Source organism: Lissotriton vulgaris, unplaced genomic scaffold, assembly GCF_964263255.1.
Source record: "Lissotriton vulgaris unplaced genomic scaffold, aLisVul1.2 SCAFFOLD_841, whole genome shotgun sequence".
Taxonomy (NCBI): Eukaryota; Metazoa; Chordata; class Amphibia; order Caudata; family Salamandridae; genus Lissotriton; species Lissotriton vulgaris.
The window spans coordinates 332,761-349,398 of record NW_028251902.1 but is presented as its reverse complement, the minus strand read 5'-3'; positions in this window follow the sequence as shown (position 1 = coordinate 349,398).

Below are 16,638 nucleotides of genomic sequence, written 5' to 3'. Positions count from 1 at the left end.
CTTTTCATTTCTTCCTGGCTTGCTTCCAGGTTCGCCTGAGCGAGTTTCCTGAAGCGTTGTGTCTGGTTGCGGATGGCCAGCACATAGCTGAACACATCCTGGGGGGTTTTCCCACGGGACTTTTCCCAACCCTCCTTCACCAGCGAGAGAGGTCCTCTAACAGGGTGGCCATACAGTAGTTCAAAGGGACTGAACCCTAAGGACTTCTGAGGCACCTCCCTGTAGGCAAACAACAGGCATGGTAACAAGACGTCCCACTTCCGTCTCATGGGCTCCGCTAGGCCCATAATCATACCTTTCAGGGTCCGGTTGAACCTTTCAACCAACCCGTTTCCTTGAGGGTGGTAAGGAGTGGTGAACTTATAAGTTACCCCACACTCCTCCCACAGAGACTTCATGTACCTAGAGATGAAGTTGGTACCCCGGTCGGAGACCACCTCTCTGGGGAACCCCACACGGGAAAAGATCCCCATCAATGCACGGCCCACCACGGGTGCTGTGATTGTCCTGAGAGGGACTGCTTCCGGGCTCAGCAAACTTAGGCTCGCTATAAAGTAGGTCACCTTCCCAGTAAACATAGTGATCTTTGACTGCTCCACCTGCTGCCTGATCTGCAGCCTGTTGCCGCAGACCAATGAGGGAAGGGCATTCCTCTGCTCCCTGCAGAACTCCTCCCTGGAGGGACCACCTTCTTGCTGCCAATGGGTCAGCTCAGGTAGGTCTCCCAGTTCGGCCACCTGTTCCCCTGTAGGTTCCAGGGCATCCCCCTCAGGTTCTGCTTCCTCCTGGACCGTGGGAACGGTTGGGGCTGGTTTCCCGCGCCCTCTGCCTCTTCCTCTCCTGGCAGGTCTCTGGGCCACTGTTTCAGGCTCCAGTTCTGCTGAGTCACCCTTACTGGCTGCCATAGCACGCGTGGTCACGCAGATCCACGCAGGCAGACCCAACATCTCCAAGTGAGTTCGGTGTTCTATGTCTTTCCATGGAGAACTCTCCAGGTCGTTGCCTAACAGACAGTCCACAGGCAAGGCATCACTGACAACTACCTCCAAAAGACCAGAGACTCCTCCCCATTCAAAGGAAACCTTCGCTAGCTTGCAGAGGCGCACTGAGCTGTCAGCGGCCACTACAGGGCGGAGTACACCCGGGATGATTTGCTCGTCAGACACCCACTGACACCTCACGGATGTCACACTGGCTCCGGTGTCTCTCAGAGCTTCAACCTCCCTCCCATTGACGGTCACCTTCTGCCCATATTTCTTAGTGTTAGAGGGCAGTAAGGTTTCCGGGACCATCTCTCGGTCTCCTAGCGAGACAAGGGTCATGACTGCTAGCTCTCCCCAATCACTAGAAACCAAATCCCCACCCAAAGCTACACTAGCTAACGCTGGGGCGGGAGCACCAGTGGGTGCGGGCTTCTTCTTGGGACATTTCGGAGCAATATGGCCCACCTCGTTGCAGTGATAGCAGGTAGGGGGACCCTGGTTATTTCTCTTGTCCCGACTACCCTTAGAGGGCCATGGCTGTTTAGGCTTGGGGGGTTGGGAATCCTTTTCCTGGGAACTACTTTGGGGCCCTTGCGAGAACTCCTTTTGGTTACCCTTGTCCCCCCCACTCTTCTGCTGGGGACCCTGCCCACCTTTGGCTGTGGTACCCACAATTCCTTTGTGGACCCTGGTACTGGTCCAGCGGTCCGCCTCCTTAGCAAGCTCAATGGGGTCTGTCAGCTTGCTGTTAAAAGATGCTGGCGCAGCTCTGGAACACAAAGACTACTCAAGTGCTCCCAACTGATTAAATGCAACAACCCCTTCAAATCAGTTACTTTACTGCCCTTCATCCAACCTTCCAGTGCACGCGAGTACCCATTCACACACTCCATCCAAGTCTCCGACTCTTTCTTCTTGGAGTTTCTAAACTGCAGTCTGTACTGCTCTGGAGTAAGGCCATACCTGAGACATAAGGCCTCCTTCATATTGGGGTAGGTCATGGCACCTGTCAACTCTAAAGGCTCTAGAGCACTCCTCCCAGACGCCTCAAAATGTTTCCACAGGCCCGCCCCCCAATACTTGTCAGGCACATCATTCATCTTCAATGCAATTTCATACGAAGTGAACCAGGCATAAATATCCTCACTCCTATGGTAATTCTGTACCAGGTCTTTGGGAATATATACTTTACCCCCATGCACTGGCTGCGCGCTGCCACCATTAGAACTGGCATCCACCTCCTTATTTTTCAGATCCAGCTCTTTTATTCTCAATTCATGATCCAGAAGCAATTTCTTTTCCTCTAAGGCGCGGGCCTCTCTCTTGTCTTCCGCTGCCCTTTCCTTCTCCAACTCCAATTGCCTCAGTTTCATTTTCATGACTTCCAAGTCATATTCTCTTATTCTTTGATTTTCCTGTAACTCTTCTGGGGTGAGGCCCCTACCGGAGTGGTTGCTGCCAGCTCCTGAGCCTACTCTGCCCACTGGCAGGTCTTTGCCTTGAAAAGCACTTTCTACATCCACAACATCATTTCCTTCCTGTGCTTCCCAATAGGTTTTCAAGATTTTCTGCAGCTCCTCCTTCCTGTAGGCGCTCTTTATGGGGCACTCGAACTGCTGGCAGAAGTACCTAAGATGCTTTACTGGGTAGGAGTACAGATCTTCAATCGAGAATTCCAAATCTATCTCTGCCTCCTCACTGGGCGCCTTCCCATTCAGAGACATGATGCTTTCCGAAGAGTTACTCAACAACAGAATTCAAAAACTCAAAAACCAGTAGTATGCGGTGGCGTAATGGTCTGCACTCACTAGTGATGTACACCAATTACTGTGGGTCAAGTACAAATACAAGTTCAAATCCCACCGCCTGACCACCAATGTTAGAACTGGGGGTCTCTAGTTGGCAGAGGTAGGTACCACTGTCCAAATAGGCACCCTTGCTTCTAGTCAGGACAAGGAGATAACCCTCTCAGATAACCCCTGCTCGCCCTCAAGGTAGCTTGGCCTGAGCAGTCTAGGCTAACCAGAGGCAATGCGTAAAGTATTTGTACCAACACTCACAGTAACACAGTGAAAACACCACAAACTGATTCCACAATAGTTTAGGAAAATAAAGATATTTATTCTAAACTACACAAGACCAAAAACGGCAAAAATCCAACATACACAGTTCAAGGATTTGGTTTCAAAAATGAGTTCTTCAGGTTGTAATCAAAGTTTTTTAAGTTGCGTTAAGATAATCCACAGATGCGTGAAAAGTTCACAGTTGTGTCACGTTTACTCACAGTACCTTTTAGATGCAACAAAGTTCCACAAGCAGGAAGCTGGTGCGGTGGAAACAAGCGATGCGTCACTCCTGAGACCCTGGGGAGGCGATGCGACAGCCCCGCTGCAGCAGCGGGCGTGTGGCGACGAATCCGATCTGTATGGGGAGGAAGGCAGCTTGCATAGATTCCGGTGCGTAGGTTCCGTGGGAAGTCTGTTCTCGCAAAGGCACGATGCGATGATCTCGTAGGGGCTGCGACGATCTCCGGGGCGACGATGCGCGGTCCAGCGGTGATCCTCTCTCTCGCAGCTCCTCGATGCGATGGTTCTGCGACGATGCTCGCAGCGACGTGATGCGGTCCGCAAGCAAGCGGTGCGGCGATCTCACCCAGCGACGACAGGCTCTGCGACGACACTCGCAGCGATGTTCGATTCCCCCGCACCGGTCTGGTGCGTCCCGCAAACGAAGGGTGCGACGGCTCCGGCAGCGATGTCAGGCGCTGCGCCGATCTCGACCTTCGTAGCGGCGGGAAACTTCTCGCACTGTCGGGGGTGCGCTCCGCAAGCGAGCGATGCAACACTTTTCAGCTTCACAAGTTTCTCAGCTTAGTCTCAAGCTTCCCAGCTCAGGTTCAACTTCCAGAGGCCCCACAACTGGATCAAGCACTCTAGGAAGGACAGAACTCTCTCCGCAGAGTTCAGGGAGACTGGGGGTGAAGTCCTTTTGTTCCTGGGACTTCAAAACAGGGAGCCAGCTCTTCTCAGGCCCTTGGAGATTCCTTCAAGACAGGGGACACAGCTCACAGCAAAGTCCTTCCCCTCTCCTTGGCAGCAAAGCAACAGCAGGTCAGTCCAGCAGAGCAACAGCAGGACAGTCTTCCTTCTTCAGAGTCAGCTTTCTCCTTGGCAGAGGTTCCTTCTTGATTTCCAGGATGATCCAATTTTCTGTTGTCAGGGGTCCTGTACTTATACCCCTAAAGTCTTTGTTCTTTCAGTGCATGTGGGCCCTGAGCCCGGTCTGAACCAGTTCTGGGTGGGTCCTGAGCACCTTGATGTGCTGGCTGCATCTTTCCTTTCAGAGTGAGGGGCAGAGTCCTCAGCCACCCAGCAGGAGGTGGAGCCAGCATTGTGGCAGGCAGGCACAGCCCTATTCAGCCCAGGTGCTAACTCCTCCCACCACTCAGGTTGCAAATGCTCCACTCAGCCTAGTGCTGACTCATCCAGCCTCTGGGGCATTCCCCAGCCCCTGTCACTCACAAACCAGACAGTCAATACACAAACAGTCTCAGGCACACAGAAGGGTCAGACAAGAGAACAGCAACTTTCTAAAAGTGCTGTCCTCAAACACAGGATCTAAAAACCACCTTTCCTAAAAGATGCGTTATTAAATTCTGAGTTCAGGGATACTAGATACTTATGTCCTATCTTGTTCCTATGGGAAGAAATGCCGTTAACCACTGTAGCCAGCATTCCCCATGTTAACCTATGGAGCAAGATAGCCTTACAATAGTGAAAAACGAAAATGGCTGTAATTCACTACCAGAGCATGTCACCCGCACTAGTACATGCTCTACCTTTCACATACACTGCACCCTGCCCAGGGGGGTACCTTGGGCCTTCCATAGGGGTGACTGATGTGCACGAAAAGGGAAGGGTTAGGCCTGGTCAGCGGGGACGCGGACCAGGAGGACATGGCAGTTCTAAACTGCCCGTAGGCGCTGCAGTGGCAGGCCCGAGACACCATTTTAGAGCTACTCCTGTGGGTGGCACAATCAGTGCTGCAGGCCCACTAGTAGCATTTGTCATCACCAGCCCTGGCACACCCAGTGCACTTTACGAGGGACTTCATGGTGATACAAATATGCCAAACATGTATATCCAATCAGAATAACAATTTACATAGGGAGCACTTACACTCTGGCACTGATCAGCAGTGGCAGAGTGTCCAAAGCATCTAAACCAGCAAAAACGAATCCAGCACAGCATCGAAAAATACAGGAGGCAGAGGCAAAAAGATAGGGGTAATCACGCCAAAGATGTCAGGTCTAACATATGTGCTTTTAATAAGGTTTATAAAATGTAAAGTGTATACTTTTATGGTTGTAACAAACCAAATAACGTTTTATTGACTGACTGACTGCCACTCCATATCCTGGGTGATCTAATCTGATGAGGCTATACCTGTGGGGGACCAAAATGTCCAAGGAGGGAATGGAAGAATCGTTTAACCAGGATTCCATGAGTATGTCAATGTCCTGGTAGAGCCTAAGAGCAGCTATATCAGCCACGTGTTTCAAAGCAGAAAAGCAGTTTGGTAATGCACATTACAGGGTTGTGTTCAAGGTGGCTGAATAGGAGGGCATGTTAGAGATGGGAACTTTGGTAAGGTTCGATTCATTAATAGACCTAGTCTTGGGGCAGGATGACCAGGAGGGGTGAGAGATGATAGTCTCGATTTTGGTGGTGGGTGGGGAGAGATCTGCAGGAAAAAGGCTAAAGGAGTCTTGATGGTTCAGTATATCATAGTCTGATAGCTGACAGCAGGGGGGGGCGCTATTGGCAGCTGCGGTGTCCGGGGATAGGTGGATGACTACACGGGAAGAGGGGTGGGAGTTCAGAGGAATGGTGGACTGGTAGACTAGTAGGAGAGAGGGGGTTATCTAAAGTTGGGGAGTCAGAGGAGGCAGGCAAGGGTATAGGAAGTGCAGTGGCCATGTCAAGTTTGTGTTTGAGGTAGGAGAAAAGGTTGCTGAAGAGTTCCAGGTTATGATCTGAAGATTGAATGAATATGGTGCTGTTGTTGTAGATGGAAATTGTGGCATTGCTGTGGTAGTCTTGGAATAAAATTCAACAGCGCCCTTACTTTCAATCAGCAGGCTAAGGAAGTAGCAGGTACATGTTTTGGTATCATCAGAAGCCTGAGAAAGTTCTTTGATTTCCTCCCTCTGAGTGCCAGACGCACGGTAGCTGTAGCCCTCATAAATTCCAGGTTGGACTATTGCAACAGCCTCTATGCAGGACTCAATAAATCTGCCCTGCATAAGCTTCAAATGGTCCAACACGCAGCTGCCAGACTGGTCCTCAGACTACCTAGGAAATCTTCAGCCTCTGCAGCTTTGAACACTCTACATTGGCTTCCTATACACAAGCGCATACTGTTTAAAGTGCTTATCATCACTCACAGAGCCTTCTACCATCATGGCCCACTCTATTTGCGGAAATACTTTAGACATTATCAACCACTCCGAGCCCTTAGGTCCTCCAACGCGAACCTGCTGCATGTTCCCAGGTTCAAAATGGTAACAAGAGGAGGCAAATCCATGGCGGTCATTGGAGCGAAAGCCTGGAATAAGGCACCTCCCTGTCTACGTCAAGCCACTACTGAACCCAAGTTCAGAAAGCTGCTAAAGACTTGGATTTACTCACTGGCCAACCCTGAATGTATGAGGCTCTTAGGATATGCTACGTAGCCAGATGTATCTTTCATCCACCTATATTACATCTCCTCTGTCCTTTCAGGAATCTAAGCGCCAAGATACTCCCTGGAGTGGTAGCGCGCTATATAAGTATTTTTTCACTTCACTTCACTTCACTAGTGTGAAGAAGGCTCTATTGTAAGTTTATGGCTATGGTGGATTTTCTGGGTCTGGTGGTGTTATGTACGGACGAGAGAACATTCCTCCATTTGGCATACCATTTGGTTGAGAAGATGAGATTGTTGAGTAAGATGCCCTTGTGGCAAATGTAGGGCCCAGTGAAAAGGATTTCTTTCCTAAGGAGGGGAATTTTATGTTTGAGGGTTTCCCTTAGCAGTTTTGGTTAGGCTGGAAGGGGTAGTTTACTACGAACAAGTCATTTTCTGTGGGGCTAGCAAGGCGTTCAACAAAATGGCATTGGATGTTTAAATGATAGGGGTGGGAACAATGGAGGGATAGGGAGAGTAGGAAGGGGCCTTTAAAGATGGATGTTCAAGCGAGTGGTAGTATATGCAAAAGCTGAGATGGAAGAGGAAATAATATACTGAGGTAATTACACAGCCTGGTTAGCATGGTCTGAGGGTATTTCTCGGGATAGAGACAACCGCACCAACTGGGTTGTGGCAACAATGAGAGAGGGGGAGTAAAATGGGTCATGCACCAGACAGTGAAATTATAGTGGGGAAGATTATAAAAGATTATATACAAATCCATCACCTACATTAATATACAGCCTGCACAACTACATAGGAACACTCCAATGTGCACACTTACCCTTACCAAACCGCTACACTTGACAAACCCATCACATGAGACAAAGTGGCACAAGTCATTTACCAGCTTTCATCCCCAGGCTTCAATGGCTTCCCTATGGAGTTTTTTAAATGCCAGATCCCTTCTAAACCTCTATGAAGAGGCTAGGAGTATGTATCATCTCCCTGATCAATTGGAGGAAATGCACATTACTAGTATATTAAAATCAGTTAAACTGTGCCATGACTGTTCCTCTTATAGGCCGATCTCCTTAATTTATAGTGCATCCAAAATACCAGCAAGGGTTCTAGACATACAACTGACTTCTCTGAATTTCTGACTTCGTGCACAAAGCTCAGAGTGGGTTCATGCCGAAGCAATCCATCAGCACAATGGGGCCGATTCACAGAACTAACTTAAGACAAAATCCTAAACTTACCACTTTTGATATTCACAGAAGTTAGGATTTTGTCTTAAGTTTGTCTTAAGACAAACTTAAGACAGACTTAAGACAGACTTCAGACAGCCTTAAGACATACTTAAGAAAAAACTTAAGACAGACTTAAGACAAAATCTTAACTTAATTTTGTCTTAAGTCTGTCTTAAGTCCGTCTTAAGTTTGTCCTAACTTCTGTGAATACCAAAAGTAGTAAGTTTGGCATTTTGTCTTAAGCTAGTTCAGTGAGTTGGGGCCAATATACTCAGAAGGTACAATTACATTATGATGGGCAATCAGCTACATGGATCCCTTGGCCATACTACAAATAGACTTTGAAAAAGTGTCTTTTGAAATTACTTGTTTTCCAACTGAGACATCTAGGATTTGCACCCATATACCTTGCAGCCATTAAGCTCCTATGCACCTCACAGGAGCCCCGGTCAAAAGTGGGGGAATGCTTTCCTATTCATTTGTACCTCAGAAAGTCATGAGGCAGGGGTTTCTACTATCACCCCTGCTGTTACATTGGCAGCAGAGTCCTTACCACATTTATTTAGGAAGGTTGCTCTTATAGGAGGCTTTGAATGGTCAGAGATCCATCAGATTAAGGTTTCCCTTTACGCAGATGGCCTCCTGCTATATGTGGGCCAACTAGATATGTCTAGTCCGGTAATAATGGAGGCTCTAGACACTTTTTGGGGATTATTTTGTCTTAGGGTTAGCTGGAGCAAAATGCAGCTCTCTCCAATCAGATGGCCCAAAACTACATCAGCATGGGCTGCTTTGGTAGGCCTAACTTTCACTACTTCTGGTTTTCAATATTTGAGGATGAATGTAACCCACAAATTGCCGAGGGCCAGGGCAATGAACATTGTGCCACTGCTGACTACCATTCAAAGAGATGAACAGCACTTACCTACACTTTGCCTGCCTTTACTAGGTACGGGGACATTGTTCAAAATGATCACACTGCCCAAGATTCTGTATATTGTGCCGAATTACCACTTCTATATACTTGACTCGATAATTGCATCTTTTACCACTATATTCACTATAGTTATTTGCTACAGGGTCCCCACCAAGTGGTGTATACCAAATGTTGGATACCTACATATGATGGGGAATTGCAATGATTGACATAGCCTCCTACTACAGAACATCAAACATTCTGGTCATCAACGACTGAATATGGTCCAAATACAACCCAATTTATAGATAAGAGTGATGGCTCAATTTTGACACCTCCCCCCACAATACTTATATAGTAAAAAACTTACGCTAAAGGTTGTCCCATATGATGGAGACCGTACTGAAGATATGGAGGGTATCCGATACATGACTTGGATTGAAGGAGAAGTTCACTGGAGAAACTCTGCTGTGGTGTGGCACTTGATTGCCCCAGATCCATGTCGTGGAGTGCTTTTGAATGGTGCAATTGTTTGTGGATTTGGTCCTGAGACCAAGTCGTTAGACCCAGTGGTCTGTAATCCTTTGAAGAATTGCAGATTGGCTTCAGCCTTAAATAATCTTAATTCTACCTGCAACTCAGACATCTCTTTAGACCCTACACACCTGATATTGAAGACCTAGGGCATCTTTAACCCTTTAGAAGCTAAAATACCTACATCCCAAGTACCCTCAAACGGACAGGCCTCCACAATTAACAAAACACTAGTTATTCATACGCCGCACTCCTTCCCTGATCTGAAGACCAAATGGGATACTGAAGTGGGTCCCCTTGAGGATTCTGAAAGGACAGATGCGTTGATGGTCCTCCAGCAGTGATCTCAACCAGATACTGACACAATTCAAATATCTCCACTGAATTTACTGGACTCCATACTGTTTATGGAGAGTGAATACAAGTTAAGCATGGGCGGAAAATCCGTTTCGCTCGCGGATTTTGCGGATTTTCGGTAAATTCGCAATCCGCGAGATTCGCGAATCTCCCGCACAATCCGCAAATCCGCGAGCAGCGGATTTTGCTCGCACTGCTCGCACTGTTCGCGTGAGTTCGCGGCTTCCCAGTACAACTTCGCGCCCCGCGAATAAGTGCAAAATTGCAGAAATACGATCTTAGCAAAACTGAAACTACTTACCAGGTTCAAAAGTTCAGGCTCATCATTTGTAGCCATTTCCTGTAGTGCTTCCTGAGGGGCCCCTCCAGAGTTCAGTTGCCAGTTGCAACTATTATGTGACCCTGCTCTGAACCTCAGAATAGTTACACATATGCCACAAAGGTCCTGAATTACAGCTAAGGGAGACAAGCAGGAGCCAGGCTGGAAGTTCAAATCCATTAATCAGCCCCTAATTCATTATTGTCAGTTGGGGCAGGGCAGGTGTTGTAACTAATTTTGCAACAATGAAAGCACTTAGCAAGTGCAAAAGATCACTAATCAGGAAGCACTAAGGAAGCAGGTGCCAGCTAAAAAAATATTCTGTGACACATTAATCAGCCCCAAATTAATTCAGGTCACTTGAGGCAGGGAAGGTGTGCTTGCGTTGCCACAATAATGTACACTGACTGGACAACCAGAGGGTGCTGTGATGAAACAGAGGGTGGCATGGGTGGGCCAGAGGGTGGCATGAGTAGTCAGAGAGTGGCAGTGGTGACAGAGAGTGGCAGTGATGAAGAAGAGTGTCCCAAACAGGCTGGACACGTAGAAACAACAAGTTCGCGAAACTTGCGACCCGACAGGTAAGTTCGCAATTTGCGAAAGTGTACAAAACCCTCGCAAACTGGCAGAAACCCGCGCAAACACACAAAAAAAAAATCCGCACATTCGCGAGAATTCGCGGATTTTGTGGATTGCGAGTTCGCAAATCCGCAAAATTCGCGAACGCGAGATTCGCAAAATTCGCCCATGCTTAATACAAGTGACATCCCCAACTGCCTTACATGTGATACAGCTTATGGAGACCTTCTGCATATGACAAGAAGCTGCCCAGAACATTTTTTGTGCAATATCTGAGATACTACCTATGTCGAAAATTATGAGGGCTTTACCCATGTAGAAAAACCACTGATGCGATTGGGCCTAGTGATTGGTAAATATGAATGGCCTGAGCATTCCCTCGGCAACATGGTAGAGTGTGGGATGGTGTGGGACTGTGGGATGGTTGGATGAAATACAGGGAGGACTCTTGATCCCATGGTGTGGGCTTCAATGTTTGGTGACCCTGATTAATCTGAAAGTCTGGTCTGATTGTGTGGATGATACCTGGATATAGTGGTGCAATGCATGAATCAATGGTATAATCTTTTAATTGCAAGAGTGGTAGATGTACATGTGGTCTTATCTATGTGTCAAGTTTGTCATGCATTACATCTAAAATTAAATAAAAAAGGTGTAAAAAAAACACAGAAGCAACTACTCGTACAAAATGCTTTGGTAGTCAGACCTGAAATTCAGGTGTGATTCACATCTAAGACAGTAAGAATATTTGACTGCTCATAGAAATAACTTTGTGAACTGGGAACAACAGTTTTAAGACCTTTTTTAATGAATCATCTTAATGGTGCATTGGAGGGGTGGACGTGATTTGTAAAGATTTTGCTGCGACTCAGAATCTCATTCAGAGCTTGGTTTGTAACCCGCAGGCCCACCTTGTCAGTGGAAAGAAGACAACCCGATAGATATGGAGATCCCAGCTTCCATGACAGGGAGCTATGTGATAAAAAGATCATCCACAGGTGCGGTGGATGAACTTTGTTCACTCCTGAATGTTGAGCATTATTCCATTTTTTTTCGGCCCACCGTGTAGGTTGCTGAAAAGCAAAGTAAAATGTCTCTGACCTGCAGGGAGGTTTCTCCCTATGCATTAGGGAGAATTTCACATTTTTGGGAATGCCTTGAATTACATTGCAGTCCCAAGAAGGACAATGGAGTTAAAGTCGCCACAGCCTCAAAGGGGCAGGCCAACTAGCCTTTGTGACCTGGCTGTCCAGAAGTGGGTGGATCTCTGCATCAAGGGATCCTAATGTTGTGGCCAGCTGAGGCTCCTGGTAAAGCAAGTGCTTACTCCACCTTTATATGACAGTGGGAATCGTAAGTTATGCAGGTCAGGAAGACCACCAATGACCAGCTGCTCCATCAAACTTTAAATGACTCCCTTACTCCTGTACTCTAGGAGTATGACTGGTGGAAGTCAAACCTACTCATAGCACAACCTATGTGAATTCTGCCTCAGAATGTCCCACAGGACTATTGCATTAATATTTTAGTGAAGTGGCTGTATCAAAATTCAGTTCTCTGCTCTATGAAAACGAACCAGCCGCAGCAGATATAAAAGGCACATTCATGGTAGCCCAGCGAGGATCATCAGAATCATTTCCTAAATGTGACTAAGGAGGAAATATTTTGCAACTTTTACACAAGCTGAGGCGCTCGAAAAATCAGGCATCTGATTTTGGTGAATCAATTACATCTGTGTTCCTAGTACATACCATTTTCTTCTCTGTCAGTTTCTTTAAATAAAGTCTTAAATCTTTGCAGTAGCAAAAATATTCCTTGCAAAATGTTCTTTTCTGTACTTGACATTTCGGTTTTGCAAAGTGCTTCATTACAGATCTGAACCTGTGGACATTTTGATTTGTAATTAAATTTCAGACAAGTTCTCAGTGGTAGGAAGATTGAATGTGAAGATTTTATTTCCTCGCAGTCTATTTGTGCTACTCTGTTCTCTCACAAAATTATCAGCTGGAAGCCAGTCATCCGGGACACTTAAAATTGCAAGGGTCGGAAATCTAATTAACCCTAGCAATTGTGCTGAAATAACAGAATAATATGGGGCACGCTTTTTACAGGACTACCGACAGCTCTCAAATGCACTGATATGTTCAATGCATTTTCTTTATTCACCTGACCTTTAATGTCCAATTTCAAGCCCTAAAACAGCAGAACAAGTATAGATGGGTGGCTACAGTGCGGCAAGCGTGTCCTTGTCACTGGAAGGTTAGTTTTTACAATGCTCTGCCTTCAATTTGGAAACGTTAATCTTGCAAATTTCAAGGCTCCGCATTGTGAACATATAGTTCACAAAATCTTGGTTAGCAATGAAACACACTTACAAAGCACGCAAGGTTTAATTCCGAAATTGTATCTCATTCTTGGAGGGTAATGTGTCATGTATATTTCAGAAGCAAATACGGAGAGATTGGGCATATTTACAAGGGCATTGCGTCACTGGAGCTTCACTTTTTCCGACGTTCCGATGCCCAGTGCCCTGCTCGATATTTACAAAGCGGCGGTAACTCACTTAGCGGCATTGTGTAAATATCGTCTCCTTTCACACAAGTATCTTCCATGGCCATACTGGCACACACACAACCACAGACACACAACCACACACTCACACACACAACCACCCAACCACACAACCCCGCACAAAGCCACAACCACACAGACAACCACACACACAACCAAAACCACACACAACCACACACAACTACACACACAACCACATACAACCACACACATACAACCACACACAACCACACACACAACCACACACACAACCACACACGACCACACACACAAACCCACACACAACCTCACACAAAACCAAAACCACACACAACCAAACACACACACACAACCACACACACAACCACACACACCACCACACAACCACACACACACAACCACACACAACCAAACAACCACACACACAACCTCGCATACACACAACCTCACACACAACCAAACCCACAAACACACACACAACCACACACAACAACAACTGCACACACAACCACACACACACAACCACACACACAACCACACACACACAACCACATCCACAACCACACACAACAACACCCAGAGACACACACAACAACCACACAATGTATGCATATATCTTTATGTGGGTGTGTATATTTATCAGCCATGGCCCGATAATTAATTTTATGAAATATAATTAATTTTCATCCCACCACTCTTACCTGCATGGGCTGCGGCTGATATATGTATATAGCATCGAAACACACTTAAAAAGCACGCAAGGTTTAGTTCCGAAATTGTATCTCATTTTTAGAGGATAATGTGTCATGTATGTTTCAGAAGCTAATAAGGAGAGATTGGGGCATATTTACAAGGGCATTGCATCACTGGAACTTCACTTTTTCCGACGTTCCGGTGCCCACTGCCCTGCTCGCTATTTACAAAGCGGCGGTAACTCACATAGTGGCATTGTGTAAATATCGTCTCCTTTCACACAAGTATCTTCCATGGCCATACTGGCACACACACAACCACAGACACACAACCACACACTCACACACACAACCACCCAACCACACAACCCCGCACAAAGCCACAACCACACAGACAACCACACACACAACCAAAACCACACACAACTACACACACAACCACATACAACCACACACATACAACCACACACAACCACACACACATCCACACACACAACCACACACGACCACACACACAAACCCACACACAACCTCACACAAAACCAAAACCACACACAACCAAACACACACACACAACCACACACACAACCACACACACCACCACACAACCACACACACACAACCACACACAACCAAACAACCACACACACAACCTCGCATACACACAACCTCACACACAACCAAACCCACAAACACACACACACACAACCACACACAACAACAACTGCACACACAACCACACACACACAACCACACACACAACCACACACACAACCACATCCACAACCACACACAACCACACCCAGAGACACACACAACAACCACACAACCAAACACACAACCAAACACACAACCACACACACAATCACACGCAACCACACACACAACAACAAACACACAACCACACACACAACCACACACAACCACGCACACACACAACCACACACACACAACCACAACCACATGCACAACCACAAACACACACAACCACGCAATCACACACACAACCACACACAACTACCCAACCACACAGCCACACACAAAGCCACAACCACACACACAACCAAAACCACACACACAACCACACATAACTACACACACAAACATATACAACCACACACACAAAACCACACACACACAACCACACACACAACCACACACAACCAAACACGACCACACACACAAACCCACACACAACCATACACACACAACCACAACCACACACAACTGAACACACACAAACACAACCAGACACACAACCTCACACACACAACCACAACCACACACAACCACACAACCACACACAACCAAACACACAACCTCACACACAACCACACCCACAACCAAACACACACACAACCACACACACAACAAATACACACAACCACACACACAGACACACACACACAACAACCACACACACAACCAAACACACAACCACACACACAACCACACACACAACCACACACACAACCACACATGACAACAACACACACACAACCACAACCCCACACACAACCCCACACACACACACTCACACACACAACCACACACAACTACCCAACCACACAACCACACACACAGAGCCACAACCACACACGCACAACTAAAACCACACACACAACCACACACAACTACACACACAAACATATACAACCACACACACAACCACACACACACACAACCATACACACAACCACACACACACAAACACACACAACCAAACACGACCACACACACAAACCCACACACAACCATACACACACAACCACAACCACACACATGTGAACACACACACAACCACAACCACACACACAACCACACATGCAACCACACGCACAACCACACACCCACACACACAACAACACACACACACACAACCACAACCACACACAACCACACTCACAACCACACACACACACCCTCACACACAACCACACCCAGAACCACACACACAACCACACACCCAACCAAACTCACACAATCACACCTACAACCACACACACAAAACCACAACCACACCCAACCACACAACCACACACACAACCAGTCACACACAAAACCACAGCCACACACACAACCACACATACACAGCACACAAACACACACACAACCGCACACATGCAAAACCAAACACACACAGCCACACCCAACCACACACACACAAAACCACACACAACCACACACACTACCACACACGATCACAACCACAATCGCACCCAACCACACAGCCACACATACAACCACAATCACACACACAACCACAACCACACACACACACACAACACAGAACCACACACACACACACAACAAACAACCACACACACAACCACACCCACACACAACCACAACCACACACAACCATACAACCACACATACAACCACAATTACACACACAACCACACACACAACCACACATACAACTACACACACAACCATAAGCACACACACACACAACCCACACATACACACAACCACACACGCACTCACAACCACACACACACAACCACGGCCACACACACACACACACAACAACCACACAACCACACACACAACCAAACATACACAACCACACACACAACCACACACACACAACCACACACACACAACCACACACACACAACCACAACCACATGCACAACCACACACACAACTACACACACACACACAACCAGACCCAACCACACAACCACACACAAAGCCACACCCACACACACAACCACACACACACAACCACAACCACACACAATCACACACACAAACACATACAACCACACACAGACAA